The 20,508-nt window shown below is 43.2% G+C and overlaps 1 long non-coding RNA gene across 9 annotated transcripts in view; it reads right to left on the bottom strand.

Moving 5' to 3' along the window:
* Positions 1 to 2,158: 2,158 nt before the first annotated feature.
* Positions 2,159 to 20,508, bottom strand: part of LOC103162897 — a 38,891-nt gene continuing 20,541 nt past the window's right edge. For 3 of the 9 annotated variants that reach the window (XR_004768591.1, XR_003482136.2, XR_004768592.1), the window contains 2 exons: positions 11,185 to 11,280; positions 7,734 to 8,830 (listed from right to left, as the gene is read on the bottom strand). This is a non-coding gene — a long non-coding RNA (uncharacterized LOC103162897). The other 6 variants (XR_003482140.2, XR_004768593.1, XR_004768590.1 and 3 more) reach the window with 5 other exon arrangements.

The following is a 20,508-nucleotide window of genomic DNA, read 5'->3' as shown; positions in this document are numbered from 1 at the left end:
AGCTAATTAAGGGGAAAAAGATTTGTCATCTTAAGGAATGCTGACAACTCTTATGGTTCTCAGGGGAGCAGAGTCTTGTTAGAAAAATAGTCTTGTTTGTTGTTTGTGTTGCTGTTATTTGATGTCTAAGTTATACTCCTTCTGATGTGCAATCAGCATGGACGCCTGTTTTCAAATAGAGTGAGTGCCTTCCTCAGAGTGGGGGCAACTCATATTTCTGAGGGTTCGATATTCAGTTATTACAAAGTCTCTTATTGCTGTGGCCTGGTTTCTTTTCTTGGCATATTCTAATTAATTAATTAAATTAATTTTGTGGGTGCATATTTGCACATGTGTGTATTTTAATATGTGCCAAGGTGTGCGTGCATGTGTGTGTGTGTGTGTGTGTGTGTGTGTGTGTGTGTGTGTGTGGTGTGTGTGTGTGTGCTCGAGTGTAGATCAAAAGACAATTTTTGGCAGTTGGTTGTCTCCTTTGGGCATGTGGGATATGCAAATTGATCTCAGATTATCAGGCTCTCAACAATGAGCTACCTTGCTGCCTCTACTGTGACCTACTTTTTTATTGTATTTAGTTTTTTTTTACTGGTTGTTGTATACACATATATGCATGGATTTAACATAAAAATTTACCACTAAAACCATGTTTGAAGCATACATGTCACCAGCATTAAAGCCATTCACAATTTTTTGTACAGCTATCACCAGTATCTGTTTACAACATGTTTTCATTACTTAGTTGCCAAGGACTCTTTCTGTCAGGAAGACATCAGGCAACTGTGCACCAGGTGCTCCTGGGTGTTGACCTCCTGGAGTGGTAGAGCCACTTTGTTCCTTGAGGACTTCAGGGACAGGGTAGGAGAGCAGATTTTCCTTAGGATTTTTATCCCATTTTCAAGGGACTTGGAATGGGCACCAGGGAGGGACAAAGGTCTTCTCCCACATAAATGCTGTATTTTCACAGAACATAGTGTGCTCTCTTCTGCTAATTTCTTGGGGGTGGGGGACCAAGTCAAATTTCTAAAGTATACAGTATTTTCCATTTCACGGGCCCCTGTTTATCCAGCCACCAGCCACTAGCAAAACACGGTTTGGCATGTTGGTTTTGGGGAAAGTGGTGAGAGACATGGGCAGGTGTGTGAGTTTCCACCCTATTTTATCCTTAGGTTTCTGAGGCCCACCAAATGGCTCTTGTCAGCCATTTATGTGTGTTTTGGGGTGACAAGAGGCTGACAAGGGGCCACATTCTTTAAGGTCAAGTGTTTCTTTTTGATACAAATGTAGTTAAATTATAATCTCATTGGTTCCTGGTGATGCTTCTAACAAAAGCTGTGGGAGACCATCTGCTTCATATTTCATCGGTAAAAAGCCCGTTAGATGCATACACCTCCTCCTTCAGCCCAAAGAGTTTGCAATGAACCCTGAATACTTTGAACACATCTGTAAGAATAATAAAGAAAAACAGGCTATCAACTTGAGAGTAGAAGGGTCATAAAAGGGGTTTGAGGGAGAGGAGCTGGGATGGCTGAATGGAGAAAAAGAAGGGAGGAAAGTCACTTAATTCTAAAATACATATATCCACAGAAATAATGCATGATGCACTTTATCTAATTAGTATGTTTTATCTCTTAGAAGAAATGTTAGGTTTTCATCTTTCTATATATTGAAATATGCTACATACCTAAAATATCATTTACTAGTCAATTTCTCTATTTTTAATTCTTTAATTACTACTCATATTTACATATCCATCCCCTCCATTCCCTTGCCCTCCCATCCTCCCATGTCCCCACAAACCACCCCCAACTCCTCCCCAACTCCATGGGGGACCTTCAAAGTCCTTCATATCATTTGGGGGAGGGCCTAGGTGCTCCTTGCTGTATCTGGGCTGCAATAGTATCCCTCTATAGGGAATGGGCTCCCAAAGTCCATTTGTGCTCTAGGGATAAAAGACTGGCTCTACTGTTAGAGGTCCCATAGACTGTCTTGGACTCCTACCTGGCACCCACATTCAGAGGGCATGGTTTGGTCCAATGCTGCTTCCCCAGCTTTATGACTAGGGTCTCCATGCTATCAGTAGGTCAGGTCCACTGTTTCTGCAGGTTTCTCCAGCCTGGTCTTGGCTCCTTTGCTCATCCCTCCTTCCTCTCCATAACTGGATTCCAGTAGTATGGCTCAGTGCTTAGCTGTGGGTACCTGTTTCTGCTTCGAACAGCTACTGGATGAAGGCTCTATATTACGCAATGCTATAATAAGAAATACTTCCACTTAGATATGTTGTGGCACTTGAAGTCAATCTGTAACAAATCAGGTTCTATTTAGTTTCTAATATGAAAGATAACCTGTAGAATTCTAAAAATATCATTCTAAGCTGAGAGCTTAAGGAAATCATCTCTGTAGGTGTTACCCAGCACTGGCAGGCACTCTACATACTTTGTAGGATTGTGTAATGTTCTGTTTTCTTTTAAAATTTTATTTATTTATTCTAAAATTGTTAACCCACTGACTCCAATTTGTGCTGCTGTATACTCCTGGTTGTGGGAACTGTTAGTACTCAGGCATCTGTCCTGTCCTGTCCTTGTGGTTCTGACAGGATATGCCTTCAGCTGCAGCCACTAAGAGCACCACCTGTGCATACTCACTGTGTTCCCTTTTAAAAGGGCCCTGCCCACCTCCCATCCTCCCCCCCTCCTTCCTCTCTTCTGTTGCGACTGTCTCTGGAAGCTGGCTGGTCCCTCCCCTCTTCTTTCCCCCTTTTATGATCCCTTTCCAAAAAAAAAAAAAAAACCAAAAAACAAAACAACAACAACAACAAAAAAATCCCTGCCACATGGTGTCTTTCTCTCCCATGCTGCTTTTCTTAAGTTACAACAGGGACAGCAACTAGCACCTGGCTGTAGACCTCTAAGGAAAACAGAGCCTACCTCCCCTTGAAACTGTTCATTTTCCATAGCTGCTCAGTTAGGGGTAGGAGCTTCAGGGCCCCTCCTATCTCATGTTGGAATGCTGACTGGTTTGATCTTGTTTAGACCATCCTGGCTGCTGTAAGTAATGCTGAGTGTAATGGTCCTGTCAAGTCCAGAAGACACCTTTTCACCTCAGTCCTCCCTCACCTCTGGCTCTTACAATCCTTCTCAGCCCCTCTTTTGCAAGGGTCGTTGAGCCTTGGGGAGGGCTATGATGTGGCTGGGCATGCCACTGAATATTTGACAGTATTCTCTGTCTTTTGACCAGTTTCCAGTTTCTGCACCAATTGACATCCCCTGCACAAGGAACTTCTCAGATGAGGTCTGAGAGCCACACTAGAGAGACATATGTCCATTTAGCAGAATAATAATGATAGGTTCACCCCAAGGGCCGATATGTTCTCCACACACCAGTTCTTGGCTATGTTTATGGTACCAGGCATGAGCCTTCTCCTGTAGAGTGGGCCTTAAATCCAGTCAGGAAGCAGCTCCTTAGCTTCTTAACATTTATGCCACTATTTCACCCATGGGCATCTCTTACACACTGGTCATTCATTGCGGTTTATGGCATTTATAGCTGGGCAAGATTTTGGAGGCAGTTCCCCTGCCCCCCCCAGAAGCCTGCATAGCACCTTCTAGTATGATGAGAGCTAGCCTGAATGGAGGAAGCTTCCTAATCATTACTGATTTCTCCATGTCCTGTGACCAATGTGTATAGTGTCTTTAGCCATTGGGTCCTACCATCAAGTTCTAGAGAGAGACCAAGAGCAATGACAACAGCCTTTATTTTATTATTTTTTTTGCATGTGTCTGAGATTTCTCTGACAAACAACTCAAGGGGAAGTATCCCCTAGCTGATAGTGGGCTTTTTACTTGACAATAGTGATGGGGGTTGTTGAAAGACATTCTGTTGTGAGACCATCTCAACATGAAGGCACAAAGTAGGCATCCCAGTGGTGCCATGGTAGATTTGTCATCAGCTGCAAGACCACAGTGGGTGAGATTGTTTAGGCTGTCCCTCAAGACAGACTGCTAGGGAGGCCTTGGATGGAGATCTGTTAACCTCCCAGAAGAGGGTGTGCATGCCAGTGTGGGTATTGCATGAGTACCAATGGAGGATTTGTTCATCCCATTTGGATGATGTGCTGGAGATGAGGCTGACTTCCAGGACTGAGAGCCCAAATGGAAGGCTCAGCTGTGGTGTTAATTAACTCAGAGGGCAGAGATGCAAACCAGGCAAGACTGTGTCAGATCTCAGCTCAGAAACTAGAGCTCTTGCAGCATTGTGGGGTCTGTACTGGGAAGAGCTGTGGGCAGGAAGATCTGGGAAGGGCAAGGTGGAAGGGTTGACTTGGGCATGAGCACTTTAGACTTCAATACAGGGCAGGCAATCACTATGCAAGCTTACGGGAAGGTCCAAGTCATCCCAAGAGTACAAGAGAGGAGGTGACTGAGACATGTGAAGCCACATGCTAGACTGTGGGGTATATTCATATGCTATCAGGCTTGGGCTGCTGATGACTAAGGAGCCAATGGCCAGAAGGAGAACCAGATGTAGAGCAGTGTGGTAATGTGAACCATTTATCACCAGGCCTGAGTGCTAGCATCCCACTGAGCTAGGAACCCCTCTGGACTTTCCAGCTCTTATTAGCTAACTTGAACCTAGAATCCCACGGACTACTGTGACATACAACTGCCTCCTTCCATGGGGACAGAGGTCCTCAGATGATAACACCTAAGGAGGCTCTGGGTCCTAGGATGCTGTTGGAGGAGTCATTTTGTTGAAGCCATTTATCTCCTGACTTGATCTAATTAAACATTTGAAGTGAGAGATAGAGTAAGTCATGATATTTGGGTAGTAGAGTGATCTCTGAGCCTGAGGTCACACTGCTGGTGGCCAACAGGATACAAGGGCAGGTGTGTGTCTTTTCCTGGGCAAAGGCTGCTTAGGCTGTCTTGAAAATACAAAACAGAGGCCATGTCTCTGTAAATGACTCTTAGGAGGAGTGTCGCCAGGGACAGCCATCTCCAAGGCTTCGAGAGCCCTGCCCATGTCAGAGGCTGCCACCACAGGCACAGGTGCAGATGTTGGGCTCTGGATGGGGTGGGGTGCTGGGAGTGGCAGCCAGAGGTGGGAATGAGTGGAACTTGAACATGCTGGCTAGGACTCTGAGGTCTATGGGTGAGTGATGAGTGATCCTGGACTTCTCTGAGCCCAAGAGGGATGGGGAACTGTCCTAGACACAACACTAGTGATTGTCCCCTGCCATGCATGCCAGGTGACACTGCCTACATGCTCCATGTTTCTTGACAGGGTTTTCTCACAGCTCAGATATTCAGGTCTCTCCAGGTTTTGCAACAGTCTGCTTTTCTTCCATCCGTGAACAGTTAAGTGATGCCCATATGTGATCTTTGAAAACATCAGAATGGGAGACAGACATCGACTACATTCCTTGATTCCATTAGCGGTCTGGGCTTTGCAGATTATGCCTCCCATTGTCTTTGAGATGGGATTCTTTGCCCAGGCAACCACAATGCAGTGTCTTTGTTAACACATAAGCTCGGCAAGAGACCTTCTCCTGATTGCCACACAAGAACAAACCTATTTCACTGTAGGAGCCAAATTGAATTGCATGGGTACCATGGTTTGGAATGTTTGAGCATGCTTTTCCGCAGCTCTGTGTGTGTGTGTGTGTGTGTGTGTGTGTGCGCGTGCGTGCGCGTGCGTGCGTGCGTGCGTGTGTGTGTGTGTGCGCGCGTGCGTGCGTGCGTGCGTGTGCGTGCGCGCTAATTAGTTAACTACTACTAAAAGCCTTTAAAGGAGCACAGGGCATGGAAATGAGCAGTGTGGAGAGCAACCTTTCCCGCAACAATGTAACCATTTCTTAAAGAAAACATCTCAGCAACAGGACACTTGGTAAACATGAAGTTGGCACTCCATAACCAGCAGTGATGATTTTGTTGGCTTTCTCTGTTCTTCAAACCTAGCCATTGTAACTTGAGTAGTTTTAATTTGAAAGTCACAAGATGGACTCTAAAGACAGAAAACACATCTCCTTTCCTCTCATATTCTACCTTGGTCTCCAGGTGAGAGTGGCTCCGAGGATGAGCTTTTGCCTGATGCTAATGTGTCATGCCCTATAAGCCTGGCTTTATTACTACCTGATGTCATTGTGTAGCCTGGAATAGAGACGATACCATGCCCTCAGCAGCTCTCTGAGGGTGATGGGGCAGGTCAGCCTCATTCAGCCACACAGTGACTTCGCATTAACTGTCCAAGTAGCCATGTGTCCAGGTTTTCAGAATTCAGCTTCCTTTTTTTTTTTTTTTTTTTTTCCCGGAATGAGGCAGGGATGAGCGCAGGTCCTTGGAGAGGCAACAGTGTTTCTTTATCAACGGTGGGGTTTTCAGAGATTGCCTTTGATTTCTGGGGAGTTATATTTTTCTCTTGATGTACAAAGAGGCATCCTGACAAGTCCACACAAGGAAGTTGTGGTCTTGTTTAATGTCTCCAGGCAGCAGCACAGTAGGTCTCTTGTGGGAGAAACCACAGACAGTGTTGCTGCAGTTCCATCCAGTGCAGGATACTGCCTGCTGATGTGTTGGGTAGTGCTGTGAAATCAAAGCGGGAGGCTCTGGAGAGCAGCATGGCGAGGAGGATATCTAGCTCAAGGAGCCTTCAGTGTCAGCTGGAACTACAGCTGTTTCATACGCCCCTTCCTACTCTCTGGGTGAGAGGCATGTCCCAAACCAGGTGTGGTATTGAATCTGCTCAGTGGAGTTGGCCTGTCCTCAAACTTTATGGTTCCACGTTCTAATGTGTTCTGTTACAGTCCCCCACTGTCCACGCTGCATGGATTATTTGCAGGACAGATTCTCAGGCTCCCTGGGTATCTGAGACTAGCCAGCTGCACAGATGAGAGGGGCAAAAGGGAGCCACTGATTCCCTTGGTCACTTGATTCCCATAACAGACTTGGTCACATTTCTGGTCCTGTTTCGAATCCTCATTTCTTCAAGACCATCTCCAAATTGCATAATGTCTTCTCTTATATGTGGTTGCCTTAAGTAAGCACACTTGCTTAGGAATCCTGCTGGTAAGTGGATGTTTTTATAAAGAAAACAAGGAAGGAAGGATTGGAAGAAGGAAGGAAAGGAATCCCTTTCCTCTTTAGAGGAAAAATTTCCTTTCTCTCCAATTAATAACTCCTGTGTCCACACTGCTTTTTCCTCTAATAAGAAGTGCATTATCTTCACACAATGACACTTTGGCATCTGCCTCTCCTCTCCACTAATTTGATCTGTGGCTCTTCCTGGTGTGAAATAACAATGCATGCAACATGTTCTTAAGTGTAGCATTGAGCCCCTCACTAGCTCACACACTGCAAAGCCTCTCTACTTTGTCCCAGAGCAGTGTGAACTCTGCCATGTGGAGAAGTCTGGAGTCCTCTCTTGTAATCCAGATTTCTCATAGTTGCTTTGCTATATTTACATTTCTTTGGTGCTGAGATACCAAAACTGAAGCAGTTGTGATCATCTGTCATTCAAGTTGAGTTTCTGTGACTCCAGGGGCACATGGACTTTCATCTCAGTTCTGGAGTTATCTTCCTCCAGAGGTGAGGGGCATTTGAGCTTTGGCATCATTGGAAGATGGCATCCTGACATGTGCTAGGCAAGGAGGAAGAATGCTTTGAACAATACAGTGGAAATGATTGGTGTGAGGCTGCTTCAGAACCATCTGCAGTAGAGCAGGTCAACTGGTCAACCTGGAAACAGAGGAGGCAAGGCTGGGGCCATCTGCTGTCCCCATCACCATAACTTTGTCTGTATAGCTACATGAGATGCATTATGTGCTGGTTGTGATACAATTGCCTGCTCTTCCCATCCCTTCCTGAGAGGAAAGTGATGACTCATCTAACACAGACGCTTGGAGCTTGCCTCTGCAAGAGTTAGTTTCCACCAAGGGTCAAAAAGGAAGGATTGAATATTCATCAACCCTCTTCATTGTTGCAGAAGGACAGTTTCATGGATTCCAGTGAGATTATTCTGTTCTGTTTCATATAATGCTTTAATTCTGCCTTTATTATATCCACATTATTTTGGGAGGAGGGAACATTTTGAAAGGAGGTTAACTTTAAAAAATTTATTTCTTTTATTTGATTATAATATAATTAGATCATTTCCTTCTTCCCTTTCCTCACTCCAAACCCTTCTATATATCTATCTTTGTTGTCTTTCAAATTCCTAGCCTCTTTTTTCACTGATTGCTGAACACACACTCACACATGCAAACATAAACACACACACATATGTACACATACACACACAAACACACACAGACACCAGATACACATGATACACACACAGACAGTACACACAAACACACATACAAACACCTACACACATTTATACAGACATTCATAAATACATAGATATAACTTGCTCAGTCTTTATAATGTTACTTGTATGTACATTTTTAGGGCTGAGACTTTGGTTTTGGTGTGCTCTTCCCTGGGGAGAAGACTTCTCCCTTTCTCAGCAAACTTAGTTACCTGTAGTTCTTTGTGTAGGGTTGAAGCTTCAGGATCTTTCTCCATGTGGCATGCCTATTGTTTTCATCCTTGTTAAGCTCATGGTGAGACTCCATTGCTGTAGCTTCTGACATCCCTAGAAGACACAGTCTCACAACAAACTCCCTGTGATTATCTGATGTTTCACTCAGCCTTAGATGTAGGAGTATTTTGTAGATATATCCATTGGGATTGGGCTCCACAGCTCTGCATTTTGCTTGGTTGTAGTCTTCTGTGATGGTCTTTGTTGCAAAGAGGAGTTTCTTTGATTAGGGGTGTCTTAGTTAGGGTTTCAGTTGCTGTGAAGAGACATCATGACCATAGAAACTGTTATAAAGGAAAAATTTTAATTTTGGTGGCTTATAGTTTCAGGGGTTTAGCTCATTAGCATCATGGCAGGAAACTTAGTGGCATACAGGCAGGCATGATGCTTGCTGGAAAAGGAGCTGAGAGGTCTTTAACTTGATCTTCAGGCAACAGGAATTGAACTGTGACACTGGGTGTAGCTTGAGCATAGGAGACCCCAAAGCCCAGCCCTACAGAGACACACTTCTTCCAACAAGGCCATACCTACTCCAATAAAGCCACACCACCTAATAGTATCACTCCCTTAGGGGCCATTTTCTTTCAAACCACCACAGGGGCTGAGGGATACACTTATTTGTAGGTTTAAGGACAAATATTTAGAATGTAGTTAAGAATTATGCTGGCTTAGTAAAGTGGCAATTGTTAAACCTTCCTCCCAGACCCATGACTCCTAGCCCTTCATAGTTGACCAGGTTTTCAGTACCAGACATTGTTTGCCTCTTATTGAGTGGGTCCTAAGTCCAATTAGAGAGCTGTTGGTTGCCAAAAAGGTGTGCATGCCACTCCTGCACCAGGGTTATTGGGCCATGCTGATGGTTATTGTGGCTTATAGGAATCAGCTGGTAGAATGTTGGTTGCTTCCCTGGTTTGGAAGTTTGCAAGGTGTTTTCTGGTACAATGAAAGCTATTTCCCAGAGAAGAGGCAACCATGTTAGCTCCAGCTTATGGGTCTCTAGGCCATGCATCTGAAGTGCGTGATGTCTTCAGCAATAGGGACTCACTGTCCACTTTTGAGAGACAGCCAAGGCAAGAGCAATAGGATGTATATTTTGGGAGTCTCTTGATCAGCCATGGCAAGTGACTCAGTAGAGGGCTTCATATGCCTGGAATTTGGTTTGGCTCTTGGAGGGAGCACTGTCAGCTCAGATGGTGAAAATCTCATTTAAACTATATATGTATCTTTATATACAGACTTACAGGTGCTAGTGGTTTTTCTTCTTTTTTTGGTAGATAGTTCATAGTAGGATTCCTTTTCAGGCATCCTTAGTGTTATTTTAACCAAGGAGAGTTAACTTTTGAGCCTGCACATGGCAGTTTTGCTTGGTCATTTTGCTCTGATAGAGTTTTCCAGTTTCTCTCACTTGGGGGTGTAACTCAGATTAGGAAGTGTTTCTCTGAGCTTCTAGGATCAGCTGTCCAGTGATTCCAAACTTGATATACAATGGGAAAGACATGATGCTTGGGGTGGGTTGAGATGAAGGATCGCATAGGCACTTGTTGGCTGATCCACTTCATAAACACAAAGTAAATTTTTCACTTGCTCATCTCAGGCGAGTCATCAGTTATGATAGAGGCTTTGGGGATTGTGACAATGTGTCATGATCACCTTTCTCTGGCAAATTCATTATGGTCATAATCATCTCTCTCTGTCACCTTAGAAAGTTCATGTCATCCATGATGAGTGTGACACCTTGTGGTAGTCTAGCAATGTCTAGAATTTTCTTGGGACACTTCTGAAGTCAAAGATCTTAGCTGCATGGAACTCCTGGCTCTGAGCAAACAGATTCTATCACGTCACCTTCCCCCGGAAAGTGTCTAATTCTGCTGACATATATGCCATTCCCAGAGCAGGCAATGACTAGAGTACAGAGAAGTCTGCTTTCAAAGATTTGGTTGGAGGTTATGGAGAGATGGCTCAGCCATTACGAGTCAGAGGACCCAAGCCTGGTTCCCAGCACTCATACCAGATGGCGGAAAACTGCTTGTAACTGCAGTTCCAATGGATAGGGCATCCTTTTCTGTCCTCTCAGAGACTTGCACACATGTCATTCATCTGCAAAGGCACGCGAGTGCACACCCACGAACACACACACACACACACACACACACACACACACACACTCATATAAATAAATATAATAAAAGCAAATATTAAAAGACGACCTTGTGTTAGACACTGAAGCATGCCAGTTTGACCAAGCACATGATGAACTTTGTGAGATGACTGAGTGAGCTTGTTTGTTGGGAGATACTGCACTCAGGAAAAGATGGATCTATGCTTGGTATTGCTTCATTTAGGAATCTCTTGGCTTAACTTGTTAAGTATTTATTAAGGATCTGTTTACTTGCTTCTATATAATGCCGAACCCTAGAGTTGAGATACCATGTGCTGTGAGAAGTCTTGTTAGAGTGATGGAGATACAGCTAGTGACGAGAGGGCTTGCCCTGAGTTTGAGCCACAGCACTGCCATGAACCGAGTTTAGTTATACACACCCAGGATTTCAGTGCTCAGTGGGGCCAGTGCCATGGAGGATCAGGAGTTCAAAGTCATTCTTAGCTACTTACCAAGGTTAAAGCTGGTATGGGTTACATGAGACCCTGTCTCAACAACAGTGTTCTCGGTGGTGAAGATATGAGGGTGATGGTGATGGTTATCATCATCTAAGAAATAATGCAGAAGGCGTGATGAGGGAGGAGGTGAGAGCTGGAAAAACCAATTACCACACTGTGAATGAAGCCAGTTGACTGGGTCTTTACAAGAGGACCTATAGAGATGCACAGTGAGGATAGGTAGATTTTAATGCAGCGGTACTCAACCTTCCCAGTGCTATGACCCTTTAGTACAGTTCTTCATGTTGTAGTGACTCCCCCAACCATAAAATCATTTGGTTGCAACTTCATAACTATGATTTGGCTACTGTTAGGAACCATAATGTAAATATCTGATATGTGACCCCACAGATTGAGGACCACTGTGTGAATTGTGGGGTGCAGATTACAAGGGGTCTCCTCACTACAAGGAACTCCCCAGGGAAGGCAGTGATGGCAGGTTTATGAACTAGCAAGTGACCCCAACTAACAATCCAAGCAATAGTTGAGAAGCTACCTTAAAAGCCCTTCTCCGATAATGAGATTGATGACTACCACATATGCCATCCTAGTGCCTTCATCCAGTAGCTGATGGAAACAGAAGCAGATACCCACAGCTAAACACTGAGCTGAACTCTGGAATCCAGTTATAGAGAGGGAGGAATGATGAGCAAAGGGGTTAAGACCAGGCTGGAGAAACCCACAGAAACAGCTGACCTGAACAAGGGGTTGCTCATGGACCCTAGACTGATAGCTGGGAAACCAGCATAGTTCCAGACCCCCGAAGGAGGAAGTCAGTTTGGAGGTCTGGACAATCTATGGGGCTACTGGTAGTGGATCAGTGTTTAACCCTAGTATACAAGTGAACTTTGGGAGCCCTCTCCACATAGAGATATACTCTCTCAGCCTAGACACACTGGGGAGGGTCTAGGCCCTGCTCTAAATGATATGACAGACTTTGAGGTTCCCCTATGGAAAGCCTCACCCTCCCTGGGGAGCAGAAAGGGGTTGGGATGGGGGGTCAGGGGAGGAGGGGAGGGAGAGGGAACTGAGATTGACATGTAAACGAAGCTTGTTTCTAATTTAAATAAATAAAAAGAAAGAAAGAAAAAGAACTAGCAAGTGGTCTGTTGTTTCAGGTTCAGATCTGCCCCTAGAAGTTCAGGAGGGAACACTGGGGTCAAGGTGTCTGCTCAGATGCTATGTATCAGCTTTAACCAGGACAGCCTTCTTCTCGATTGTCATTCTAGTGCCTCTGCTCATCATTATTGTTAATGCTTTTCTTTTCTGAAGAAGAGATTCTGCTTCAGACAAGCAGAGTTACAGGCATGAGCTGGCATGAGCTGACATTTCTTCATTGCTGCTGTAACAGTGATTTCCTTCTACCCTAAAGAGTTATTTCCATAATAACCCTGATTAATGATGACATGTAATTTTCTTGCCATTTCATGCTAATAGGGCCAACCAGGACCTTTTATGATATGATTTGAAATTTCTAAAAGGGCCAAATCCCCAAAATCTCTCAGGTAGAAATACTTGACATTCAGTAATAGTAAGGATAACCAAGATGATTGCCAACATGCAGTGCTTATCAGGTGTGCATCAGTTCCCATGTTGTTGAGGCCGCTTACTGAGTGGTTTAATTTTGCAATTGACTTAAGGGTGTGGATGCTATTGTCCCCACCTGTTAGGGAAGCTGTGGCTTGGAGGGGGTCACTCATTTCCACAAGTGACAGAACTCACATTAGCAGAGGTGGAACCTGAACTGTGGCAATTGTCCCCCAGAGCCCATGCGTTTAGCAGGGAGAGGAAGCTTGGTGGCATTCACCTCCCCACTTCTGTCTTGGCCAGTGGTCATAGCTTCTGCCTATGGGAAGTGGCTACCAGGCCGTTTTGCTCTCACCAATTTGTCAAAAGTTAAAGCTAACTAATGGCTCATTCTGATCAAATACCAATGAACCCATTTTCCCCATCCATTCTTCTAGCTGAGTAAATAAGTACTTATGGAAGAAATGGAGTGTTTTAAACAAAACATGACTCAGGGGTTAAGCCAAGAAAATAGAGAAAAATAATACCAGGAAGTGATCCGTGTAATTCTGCTGAAATTGTAAAACCAAAAACATCAACCAAAATGTGGGTGTAGAGAGTGAACTATAGTGTGTATTTGTGAAGCCATGAAATGTGACGAAAAAGGCAAATTACAGAATCCAAGTGTGGGCAGGCGCTGATGGGATGGCACAGGGTAAGGACTGTGGAGTGCTGCTTCTGTTGTAGTGGCTACAGGGATGGAAAAGCAATTGAGGAGGTACACCATTACTGCTACTGCTGTAGTGTTCATTCGGTAAGCAATTGCAGCAGCACTAGAATAAGAAGTGGCTAACAAATTCTCTAGACTGAGTCTCAGAGGAACCCAGAAGCCCACGGAGGGAGCAGACTTTTCAGGGAGAGAGTAGACAGAAAATCCCCAGGCTTGGGGTGTCCCTTAGCAAGGCTTGGGTGTTTCTGTGTTGTCACCTGCTATATTTTTCTCCCCATTGTATGTTGTTTTGGAGACATGATCTTACTGGCCTCACACTCACAGAGGTTCTCATGACTCTGCCAGGGATTAAAGGTTTATGCCCACTTTCCCATCATCTTATAAGGTTGATCTGGCTGCAGCTCTTTGTCTAGGGCTGAGGCCCCAGGACATTTCCCCTCCCCTACTAGTATGTCTATTATGCCTTCCAAGTTCAGGTCTTGTTTAGACTGCCTTGATGATGAGATTTCATGGGGGGAGCTTCTCTGACATTTCCAGGAGGTGCAATTTCATGGCAAACTTCCTGCTCCTTTGACTCTTACAATCTTTCTGCCCCCTCTTCCACCATGATCTCTGAGCCTTAGATGCAGTTGTGTTGTAGATATACCAGTTGGGGCTGAGCCCTGACATGTGTGTGCATGTATATATGCAATAACATTAAAGAAATAGAGGCTATGCATTTGAGAGAGAGAGAGAGAGAGAGAGAGAGAGAGAGAGAGAGAGAGAGAGAGAGAGAGAGCCATACATGGGAAGGGAGAATGATGCAATTATATTTTATTTCAAAAAAGTATTTAAGAAAAATATTTGAAGACAGAAAGAAAAATTTTTTGATGATAGAATTATGGAAATAATGGGGCCCAGTGGCTATATTGTTTATATTCTCACTCTTCCAGTGATAACACATCACCCAGACAATGCCTTGGAAGCAAATATAGAGTCATCCAGAGATTCTATTGTGGATGGCCCTACACTCTGGCTGCCAACACACATCACCTGCATTTAGAAAATGGATGTTAATGCTTAAACAAACCAACTATTTGTCCTCTAGCTTAACTTCATGGTTACGATATCACCAGCTATGTATCTTTCTTTTTGGCCATGAAGATAAATACTCACCCAGTGTTCTAGGGTTTCTTTGTTTATGTTAAGTGTGGATAGAGACTGGTAACTAAAAGACAAAAGATTCCACTTCAAGAACAGAAAGCCCAGCTGAGAAAATGAAATAAAATATACCAGAAACCCAAGAAGGCAAGGTGTTGCTCTCCACACAAGGAAGAAATTACATTGGGGACAATAGATTGCAGCCTTGCATGTCAGACTAAGCCCTTCCTCACTTCTCCACATGACTGGGTGATGATGGGTTGGAGCTGTAATACAGAAAGGCCCAGCCTGCTATATCCAGGGGATACTCTACTCTAGTAGATAGTCTTCTACAGGTTGGCAACCAAACCACTTGCCTACAAAGCTACATTGATTTCCTTGTATTGCTACATTAGCCATGATCATGGTGGTGGAGTTATAAAGGAATGCCAGCTACTGGGAGAGGGTAATGATCAAGGGAGGACCCAGAGTGTGGAGGTGGGAGAGCAGTGGGCCTGTGTGTGTCTGTATCTGGTGCTTCAGCTTTTGCCTCAACAAGTCATCCAGAGAACTGGCAAGGGACAGTGCCAGGACTCATGTCTGAGAGGAGAATGGTGCATTGTGGGTGAGAGCATAAACAGTTCTTTGACCCAAGATGTGCCCAGATGAAGCTGTTTACACCAGAGCTTCTCCAAAAAAAGCCAGAGAGCTTGTCCAGTCCATGGGAGTAAAGAGGAGTCCTCTGGGAACAGCTGAAGGACAAACATAAAAGACAACAACCTTGGGTAGGAAGACAAATCAACACTAGGGGTAACATTGGAACTAACAGAAGTTATGACCCAATTGGGATTAACAGACATTTATAGAACTTTCTATCCAAACACAAAAGAATATACCTTCTTTTCAGCATCACATGGAACCTTCTCAAAAATCGACCACATTCTTGGCAACATAGCAAACCTCAACAGGTACAAAAAAATTGGAATAATTTTTTTGTGTCTTATCAGACCACCATGCTTTAAAGTTAGAAATCAAAAACATATCAAAGTGCAAAAAACCTACCAATTCATGGAAATTGAACAATACACAATTGCAACATTCCTGGGTCAAGGAAGAAATAAAGAAAGAAATTAAAGACTTCCTAGAATTCAATGAAAATATTGACACAACATACCCAAACTTATGGGACACTTTGAAAGCAGTACTAAGAGGAAAGTTCATAGCTCTAAGTGCTCACATGAAGAAACTAGAGAATAGCCACACCAGAGATTTGACATCACAGATGAAAGCTCTAGAAAAAATGGAAGCAAATTCACCCTGGAGGAGCAGATGCCAGGAAATAATCAAACTGAGGGCAGAAATCAATAAAGTCGAAACAAAGAAAACAATTCAAAGAATCAATATAACAAAGAGTTGGTTCTTTGAGAAAATCAACAAGATAGACAAACCATTATCCAAACTAACCAAAAGGCAGAGAGAGATCATGCAAATTATCAAAATCAGAAATAAAAAGGGGGACATAACAACGGACACTGAGGAAATCCAGAGAAGCTTCAGGTCATATACCTTCTTTGAGTTTGAAAACCTGTACTCCACAAAACTTGAAAATTTAAAGGAAATTGACAATTTTCTGGACAGGTATCACTTACCAAAATTGAATCAAGAACAGATAAGCAACTTAAACAGACCTATAACCTCTAAGGAAATAGAAGCGTCATCAAAAGTCTCCCAACCAAAAAAATCCCGGGGCCAGATGGCTTCAGTGAAGAATTCTACCAGAAATTCAAAGAAGTGCTAATACCAATACTCCTCAAATTGTTCCACAAAATAGAAGCAGAAGGGACATTGCCAAACTCTTTTTAAGAGGCTACAATAACCTTGATACCCAAGCCACACAAAGACACAACTAATAAAGAGAACTACAAACCAATATCCCTCATGAACATTGATGCAAAAATTCTCAATAAAATCCTGGCAAATAGAATACAAGATCATATGAGAGAAATCATCCACCATGATCAAGTAGGCTTTATCCCAGGGATGCAAGGATGGTTCAACATAACGAAAATCCATCAATGTAATCCACCATATACATTGGTGGGAAAAAACCCACATGATCATCTCACTAGATGCCGAAAAAGCCTTTGACAAAATCCAACACCCCTTCATGATAAAGGTCTTGGAGAAATCAGGGATAACAGGAACATACCTCAACATAATAAAAGCAATATACAGCAAGCCAACAGCCAACATCAAATTAAATGGAGAGAAACTTGATCCAATTCCTCTAAAGTTGGGGACAAGACAAGGCTGTCCACTCTCTCCAGACCTCTTCAATATTTTCCTTGAAGTCCTAGCTAGAGCAATAAGACAGCAAAAGGAGATCAAGGGAATACAAATCAGAAAGGAAGAAGTCAAACTCTCACTATTTGCAGATGATATGATAGTCTACATTAGTGACCCGAAAAACTCTACCAGGGAACTCCTACAGCTGATAAACACCTTCAGCAAAGTGGCAGGATACAAGATTAACTCAAAAAATCCGTAGCCCTACTATATACTGATGACACATACTGATGACACATTGGTAGAGAAAGATATCAAAGAAACATCACCCTTTACAATTGCCACAAACAACATAAAATACCTTGAGGAAACACTAACCAAAAATGTGAAAGTACATCTAAAGAAAGAAATTAAAGAAGATACCAGAAAATAGAAAGATCTCCCATGCTCTTGGATAGGTAGGATCAACATAGTAAAAATGGCAATCTTGCCAAAAGCAATCTACAGATTCAATGCAATCCCCATCAAAATCCCAACACAATTCTTCACAGACCTTAAAGAACAATTCTCAACTTTATATGGAGAAACAAAAGACCCAGGATAGCCAAAACATCCCTGTACAATAAAGGAACTTCTGGAGGCATCACCATCCCTGACTTCAAGCACAATTACAGAGCTATAGTCCTGAAAACAGCTTGGTATTGGGACAAAAATAGACAGGTAGACCAATGGAATAGAATTGAAAACCCTGATATTACCCCACACACCTATGAACACATGATTTTTGACAAAAAATCCAAATTTATATGATGGAACAAAGAGAACATCTTCAACAAATGGTGCTGGCATAACTGGTTGCAGACATGTAGAAGGCTGCATTTAGACCCAAGCCTATCACCTTGCACAAAACTTAAGTCAAAATGGATCAAAGATCTCAACATAAATCCAGCTACAAGACAAAGTGGGAAATACCCTTGAATTAATCAGTACAGGAGACCGCTTCCTGAACATTATACCAGTAGCACAGACACTGAGGTCAACAATTGATAAAGGGACCTCCTGAAACTGAGAAGCTTCTGTAACGCAAAGGAGACAGTCAGCAAGACAAAACGGCAGCCCACAGACTGGGAAAAGATATTCACCAAACCCACATCTGACAGAGAACTGATCTCCAAAATATACAAAGAACTCAAGAAGCTAGTCTCCAAAACACCAAACAATCCAATTAAAAAGTGGGGTACAGAACTAAATAGACAATTCTCAATAGAGGAATCTATAATGGCTGAAAGACACATAAGAAAGTGTTCAACATCCTTAGCCATCAGGGAAATACAAATCAAAACAACTCTGAGACACCATCTTACTCCTGTCAGAATAGCCAAAATAGAGATATCAAAAACACCAATGACAGTTTATGCTGGAGAGGATGTGGAGAAAGGGGAACACTTCTCCACTGCTGGTGGGAGTGCCAACTTGCACAGCCACTTTGGAAATCAGTATGGCGACTCCTCAAAAAAAATGGGAATGAGTCTACCACAAGATCCAGCAATTCCACTCTTAGGCATATACCCAAAAGAAGCACATTCATGTAACAAGGACACCTGTTCAACGATGTTCATAGCAGCACTATTTGTAATAGCCAGAAACTGGAAGCAGCCTAGATGGCTCTCAACTGAAGAATGGATAGAGAAAATGTGGTACATTTACACAATGGAGTACTACTCAGCGGAAAAAAACAATGGAATCTTGAAATTTGCAGGAAAATGGATGGATCTAGAAGAAACCATTCTGAGCAAGGTAACCCAATCTCAAAAAGACAAACATGGTATGTACTCACTCATATGCGGATTTTAGACATAGAGTAAGGATTACCAGCCTACAATCCACACTGCCAAAGAAGCTAATAAACAAGGAGGTCCCTAAGAGGTTGAAGATCTGCTGAGCAAATTGGGAGCACGGGAAGAGGGGGGAGGGACCTAGGAGAATGAGAAGGGGAGAGGAAGAGGGATGCCAAGGACATGAGGGAGCAGAAAATATGAGTGAGGGGAAGAATACACAATAACAAGAATAGAGATATCATAAAAGAGGGAGACATTTTGGTTTACAGAGAAATTAGGCACTAGGGAAATGTCTGGAGATCTACAAAGATGACACCAGCTAACTATCTTGGTAACAGAGCAGAGGCTACCTTAAATGCCCTCCCCTGATTATGAGATTGATGACTGACTTATATGTCTTTATTCAGCAGCTGGTGGAAGTTGAAGCAGACACCTATAACTAGTCACCAATCTGAACCAGAACACAGATGCAGAGAAGGACGAGTGAAGAGCACAGAGGTCCAGACCAGGCTGATGAAACCCACAGAAACAGCTGACCTGAACATCCGGGAACTCTTGCTCCCCAGACAGATAGTTGGAATACCAGCATGGGACTGATCCAGACCCCAGGAACATGGGTTTCTGTGAGGAAATCTCAGAAATCTATGGGACCTCCTGTAGAAGTTCAGTACTTATCCGTAGCATAGGTGCGGACTTTGGGAGCCCAGTCCATATAGAGGAATACTCCCTGAGCCAAGACACACGGGGGTGGGCCTGGGCCCTATCCCAAAGGAAACGAAAGACTCTGATGACATCCTATGGAAGGCCTCACCATCCAGGGGGAGCAGAAAAGATATGTGACAGATATGGTTTTAGTTGCATGGGGGGGGGGCTGGGATTGTCATGTAAAACAATCCTGTTTCTAATTCAAATAAAAAAAGTTGGAAAAAAAAACCCCAATATGACAGGAGTGCTCAGAGAGATGAGAGAGAGGATTGAGGACCCAAGCACAACTAGGTGTCCACAAAGAAGATGAAAATGGGAATATTTTAAAATAAAATGCAAGTAATACAACAAAATGTAAAACACACAATGAACTGATTCTATGGCAATGGTCAAACGAAGCACGGGTATCAGGACTAGGTGGCTGGCAGTCAATACAAAGACCATGAAAGAGATGTGAGCAGTATGAACAGAAGAATTAAGACTCATGGAAACAAAGCAAAGCAAGCAGAGATGACTGGGAGTGACAATAGCTCAGTGAATCCAAGAAACCAAGAGACAGAGAATAACCAATATCCTCACAGGGAGCCCAGTGCAAAGAAGGGACAATAAATGCAGCTCATACGCCCTTACACACATTCCTGTGGAAACAAAACATCCAGATGGGAGATAGTGACAAAGTTGTCCAGAGAGGAAAATCACAGCATCCACAAATAAATCCCCAAAGACAAGGTTGTTCTCAAAGTGTCAGCAGTATTGTTAGGTGCATAAAGAAAATGGAATAAAACATTCACATGCTGGATGAAGAGAACTAAGTTGTTATTTAAATTACCATGATAATGCAGCCTCAAATATTTTAGGTATATAAAAACTCATGACGAAGCTCCACAAGTCATTCATGAAAAATATTTTAGAAGACCCATGATAACAAGAATAGAAATAAGTCAAGAAGAAAACAACCAAGGAAATGGAACTGTAAACAAGAAGATACCCGGTGAAGGGTACGATTGCCTAGGTAAGCACTGAGTTCAGGAAGACAAATGACTACCCTGAGCATGATTCAGTTACTTAGATACCAGAACAATAAAAAAGGGATGG

The sequence above is a fragment of the Cricetulus griseus genome, chromosome 2 (assembly GCF_003668045.3).
Source record: "Cricetulus griseus strain 17A/GY chromosome 2, alternate assembly CriGri-PICRH-1.0, whole genome shotgun sequence".
Classification (NCBI taxonomy): domain Eukaryota; kingdom Metazoa; phylum Chordata; class Mammalia; order Rodentia; family Cricetidae; genus Cricetulus; species Cricetulus griseus.
Note: the sequence above shows the minus strand (reverse complement) of the source record. Positions and strands in the feature narration are given on the sequence as shown.